Genomic DNA, 6727 nt, shown 5'->3' with positions numbered 1-6727 from the left:
CCATTTTAACTGGGTTTTTCTACACCAACCTGCCAATCATATACTGCAGAGGGAACTGTGGATAGGTCTACTATTAATCTATTTGCAGCAGAATCTATCCAATAATCAGGCAGAAATGTGCGAGTCATTCATGGACTGCACCTTTATAAGAGCTTTGAAAGGAAGATATTAGGCTGGTATCAGGGTGAGAGTATCCAGCCTTCCAAAAAGTGTAAGGAAACCATATATATATAGGCCACTCCAAAGAAATTTTATAGAGCAGCTGGATCCTAATAGAGGCTCAATGTCTAACTCCTAACAAAACATTCAAACCTAATGGCATTGACAGTTAAAGAGAGTCAAGCCTTATAAATGTCATGATAAAACCAATACCACATACAGTATTTTCTATTTGGTGTTTGTCAGCAAGGCCATATGTAGTGGATTAAAAAATACATGAAATGTGTTTTTCACAAAGAATTTTAAAAAATGTTGCTCAGATACAGATCACAGTTGCGGCACAGGACAAACAGAAGAGAGAAAGTTCATATATTACAAAGAAAATATAAGCGTTAGGTGTAGGCGTGCCGTTGCCTGTCACCTGTTTTTAAAATCTAAGCCATGAAAGAATAATTATATTTTTCTAAAAACTAATTACAAGGCACTAATAGTGCATTGGATTGATAAAGATCACACAGTGTAACAATGCACTGCAAAATATTGAGCATGGAGCTCTTCAAACATTAATAGGAAAGAATTATTGGATATGGCACATTTAAAGGATACACTCCAGTAATCAGTGGGGAGCATCTGTGTGAATGCCTCGGAAGATGTTGTTTATTGTTATTTCATTGTGTAGTTGGGGCATGTTTACGCATTTGCTAATAATTAAAGGAATAAAAAATTAAAAAGTAAACATTTTATCATCCTTGTATTATCCTTAAGTTTATCATCCTGACATCCTTAGGAATAACTGACGACGGGCCCACCTCGGCTGTGCATTATTTTCTAATTCAACGGACCGGAGTCAATTATTTTGCTTATACTACGGATACCACACCTCAAGACAATTGTTCAGATGTTGTATTTGTCAGGTTTTTGTCCTTAAAACACTCTTGTCTGTATACTAATTTCTTTCGCATCTCGCACGCCTCCATTGCTAATTGCAAAACATCATTTTGCTAGTAAAGTATGGAAGCATATATGGGTAGCAATTATCAATTTGAAATGTAATATGCAAAATGACAATGCAATATGTAAAATGACAATGCATTTTTGTATTTAAATTTACATTTTCCATTACATTTGTGCAACGTTGGTGCAAAATGAAAATGAAAAATCAATTATATAATTTACATGTGCCATTTTATACACTAGTTTTAAAATGTAAATTGAATACATTTTTAACGCTTTATAAGTTGCAAAATTAAAAATGTATTACAGAAATTATTAGATATTTAAACTGAAGCAAAATTATCATTTAAATGTGTTTTTTTTCTTAATTGCATTTACACTCACAGTTAAGACACTTGCGATTGCATTTTCATTAAATGTCCCACAATGAATAGCTAAATTCAATGTGCAAATTGAGAATGCATTCCGAGCTGAATACGTGTTTCACTTACCTGAGTCTGCTCATCGTTCAACACTTCAGCAGCAGTGTCTCTAACAGCGAAACTGTAAGTTTATCTGCTTCAAGAACAGCACCGATTTTACCTCGCTAGTGAGAAATGTCATGTAGATTTCAAGATTGTCAGAGCAGCGCTGACAACACGTTTATGTGCGAGTGTGTGTACGTACTGTAGCCTTGTTGAGTAGGAGAGAGAGTGGGAGAAAGAGTACATGATAAAATGAAATTTTATGGCAAAAAACATGGAAATAATTTGTTGTTTTTATCTTATTGTTTACTATATTTATTTGCTCGGAGAGTATTGGTTCGGATTTTGGTTCTTTTGCTGTTGTTTTGCTGCGGACCTTTGAAATAACTGAAATGTTTGGCGAAGTGATATGGACACGTAATGTGGTCAAGACCTGCCTGGAACAACTTTAGCCGTGTGTTTCCCTTGAAAATAATTACACACCTTAGAATGTTCATCAAACAATCAGATTCAAGCATTCAACAGCCCTGTAGTATAACCTTAATTATGAAATCATTTGACTTTAGTCTTGTGTTGAACACTAAAGAAGATATTTAGTGGAATGTCCTTGCTTCTATTTTCCATTCCATGAAAGTGTACTTTCTGATTACATTTATGTTCTATGCGTTAACAAAAGTCAGTGAGAAAGTGAATAAAGTTTACTAGAAGACAAATGGGTCAATGACTATGCAAAAGAAAAGGCACACACACACACACAAACACAAACAGAAGAGGTGTATTCAACTCATTGCATGTGGGCCTACTGCATTTTTTTTTTATGTATTTCTGAATAAAGTAATAGATCCAGACAAAATAATGAACATCATGTTATTGACTCAAGTTCTTTTAGCGTTAAAACTAAGTCTGATATAAAAGGGCAAATAGTTTGTAATTTAAAAGCCGTCATTACCCTTGGTTCAAAATGCCACTGAATGACAAAAGCCAGGGTGTTAGAGAAGATGAATGCATAAGTAGGCTACAGCAAAATATTAAGTCACTGTTGGAGCACAGTGTGCTTAATGTAACATTCCCTTTGGATTATTCATAATGCAGTATTGAACCAGGGCTTTATTAACAGTGACCTTAATTATTCTAATCCTCTAATAACAATGTGTGCATTTGCCTAATTTAAGTCAAAAGGTAGAGTGTTACGGCTTCACAAATATTGTCCTATACATATTATTTTATATCATTTTTGCATCTTGCACTAAAGCAAGATGGCAAAGATAAAGTAAATTAATTGTACCAGCCGGGGCTAGTCTGTGAGGGCAGATGGGGCAGAGCCCCAATGAATAAATATGAATCCAAAAACATAGATTTTTGTATAAACTGAATCGTACATAATAATAAATTGTACATGTGCTCAGCATTCTGTAACAAATATTTTCGGATTTTCTTTAAGTCATAAAGTGAGCAGGATATATACAAATTTAGCGCATTTTGTCGGAAAGCATGTATAGCGGGTGCCTGAGTCCTCCTCAGCTCTACAGCGCCCCACAATTTTCCAATGTAAATCTGTGGTGAAAATTGGAACTGCAGCATGCTCTAAGGCTGCATTTACACTGCAGGTCTTGATGCCCAATTCCGAATTCCTGACTATATCCGATTTTTTTGACGACCCGCTTACATCATCTTTTAAAAGTGACCCGTATCCGATATTTGCATTTACACTATACACTGCCAAAACAACCAAATGTAGACGTTTGAAGTAAAATGAAGTAAAACAGCTCGATATGCAATGGATGCAGAAGCAGACAAAATTATTATAGTGATGCGAGGATCGCGGTCATATCCGCGGGGGCTCTGTGGATAATCCGTGGATCGGGCAGGTTAAGTAGGCTAATAAAAATAACATTATGATCAATTTCGGGTGGGTCGCGGGTGGATATGATAAATCATTATTAACGAAAATATTAACTACATTCTCTAAAATATGAGTATGTTCCATTCCAGTTTAAGTTTCAAGGAAGTAAAGCCGAAAATGAAATTCTGTCAAATAAATTTTGTTTTAAAGAAATGTTCATTTAAAAGCAGCGCTCATTCATCAGTGTATAGCCTATTATGTTAGCCTAGCCTACCATTAGAGATGCGCGCATCAACCGTCGCCTCGAGTCCGCTGTTGAAGGTAATGATCATCCATTTATCCTCACGCGTAACAACCATAGACTGTAAAAAATAGGTAACAACACATACGAATAAGTTACATAATTTGACCACCGGGTACGGATACTTAAATCAGACAAAAATATTGGTGCGGGTGGATGATTTGTTTTTGGCTGCGGATTCGGGTGACGTTGGAGCTCATCCGCGCATCTCTAATTATCCAGTGTTTTGCTTTCCGCACTATTTTCAAAAATCAGCAAAACAATGCTCTCGTAAGGCGGAGAAAAAAATACTCCACTGTGTTGAGCCTTCGTCCTCCATCGCACCATTAATAAGTCATGTGATCGCAGTTGGTGTCCACCTGAGTTGACGTCCCTTTTTTAATGACGTATGACTCGCATTTACTGGGGAATATCCGATTTGTTTGCTTACATGGCAGATGCAAATGCACGTATCCGATTCATATCCGATTTATTACCACATATGAGTGAGGCCCGAATCCGATCTGAGAAAATCGGAATCCATGCGGTTTTTTCCTGCTTACACGTTCACCAGTCATATCCGATCTGTGCCACATGAGAGGAAAAAATCGGAATTGGGTCACTTGAACCATGCAGTGTAAATGGGGCCTAATTGAGAGCCATTGGGGCAGGTTTCAGACTGCCCCGCTTATTTTCAAGTTTGGCTATCTTATGTAGCCTAAACCTCGCTCCAGACCAAGACGATATCAATCTGCTTCAATGTGTATATTAGTCTGCATGCATCAGGTCAGTTACAAGTTGGCATGTCTGTTTTTCGTATCAAATAAATTAAAGTTTAATATAGCCTTTATAGTTCTGTTTTGTTTGTTCTAAGAATAGAAATGACTTTCTTTTCCACACCGGAATATCTCTTCAACTTTTAACCTAAAACAACATTCGGAGGCAATAAATAGGCTACCACATTAAAGCAATACTAAGATAGTAATCTATGCGTGCCTGTCAATCAACATTATCGCGCCACCCTCAGGCTGGATAACGCAAGGACATTAGACCTCTGCCAAAAGTGTGTCTGCATGTGTTCAGCGATTAGAATGTTTATCATTTACTAGTGCTAAGACCCAGAATCTGCCCTAGTAGCTCTACCTATACAGTCAGAAACTGCTACTGAATGGTAGTGATTCTTATAAGCCCCAAAACACTCTTGTTGAATTTTACCGAAGGTCGTTTACTATGAAGGAAAGAAAACATGCCTGCAAATGTTGAAAGAAATGTTTAAAATGGTTCTTATTCAGTGCTCAAGGCAATCAAAACATGTTGGACAAAAGGTAAGAGCACACAGTGGGCTAGATCACGCTTCTCGCTCTAAGTCAAATGCTCTGGGTTACTTTTAACAAGTAAAGACAAGTAGACAGACAGAAAGAGTTTTCCTTTCGTCTCCACCAGGATACTTGTGGTTTTAAAATTCACTGGGGGAATCTCAGCCCCGCTGTCATTTTCAATTTGGTACAATGTTGAGCATTAGGGGACTGCATGACAGATCAGCAAATGTTCGAATAGGCCGTGTGAGGCTGCCATGCTTAATGCGCCCAAGCACAGAATTTAATTTTCTCTTGGTAATGATCAAATTTGTCACATTTTGTAATTATCTGAGAGCTGTCAAACTTTATGAAATGGGCAACCATGACATTTTGTGAGAAATTGCATAATTAGACCGCAATGTACAAGGTCTACTCTGTGCAAACAGGTTTCTAAGGCATCTGAATGGTTTTGGTCTTTGGATGGGTGGGCGCACTGTGTTCAGAAGTGAATTTCAATGGAGGTGGAATTTAATTATGCACTAATATGGCTTACTTCTGTGATTTGTTCATAATATTTGCGCTCGTAGCTATTTGTAGATCAGCGCTGCGTTTCTCAAAAGCATTGTGAGCCAAGTTGATCGGATAGAGACCATTGGTGTTAATGGCTCTAATATTCTATTGCTGTGTTCACACCAGTGTTGGGTAAGTTACTCTAAAAACAGAATTAATTACTAGCTACTAATTACAATGTCAATTAGATTACTGTACTGATAGCAATTGCTCTCTCTAAATAGTATTGTATTACTAATTACATTCTAAATTCCATATCAACTGTCAATACAAGTCAAGTCAAGTCACCTTGCCATATGTTTCAAAGCAGCTTTACAGTGATAACAGGAAAATAATGCAACAAAGTTTGTTTCGCCTGTACAGCAGATCAAGAAGAAAATAGCGTCCATCTTAAGTATGTTCAGTGATGGTTCATTTTTGTTGTAAAAAAGTTATTAATTTAGTTCATTTATATATATATATAGCTATGGAGTAAATATTGCTGTCATCGTCCAGCTCAGTTCAGTTCTCATATAATGGTGTCAGTGCAGGCAGATCAATAATACTGTTGAATATTAAGTGTCCCCAACTAAGCAAGCCAAAAGCCAAAGGCGACAGTGGCTAGGAACCAAAACAAGGATAGACATGAAGCCTGCTTTTTAAGGCTTTTAAATAAATAATATAAAATTACATAAATCATTCTTTAAATTATTCTTCTCTCTATTTAAACATACATTTTAACATCAGACGTACATTTTTTATGTTAAATCCACTATTGTTTTATGCAGAATTGTTCTATAGTCTATATACAGTATGCAATTACCTGTAATTAAATTTTAGAAAAATTAAGAGCATAATCCCTTAATACTTTTTCAAGGGAAAAGTAATTAAATTATAATTACATACTTAGTAATGCATTACACCCAACACTGGTTCACATCATGTTGTAATTACTGTGATCATGAGATGACAATGTGACGTTCTATGAACATCCGCCATATTTGTATTGTACTGTGACCCGTATGTTCCTTAACTTATTAGCGATGGGAGAAATAAAGCTTTCTGAATCATGGAATCAAATGAACCGACGATTCACATTTCAATGATTCAGAGAGAATTCAATACAATTCTGATCAAAAGTTGCTAGGCTAAACAAAGTATTGGATGGATGGATAGATAG

The sequence above is a fragment of the Rutilus rutilus genome (assembly GCF_951802725.1).
Source record: "Rutilus rutilus genome assembly, chromosome: 9".
Lineage (NCBI taxonomy): Eukaryota > Metazoa > Chordata > Actinopteri > Cypriniformes > Leuciscidae > Rutilus > Rutilus rutilus.
The sequence above is the reverse complement of the archived record's forward strand: the minus strand, read 5'-3'. Positions refer to the sequence as shown.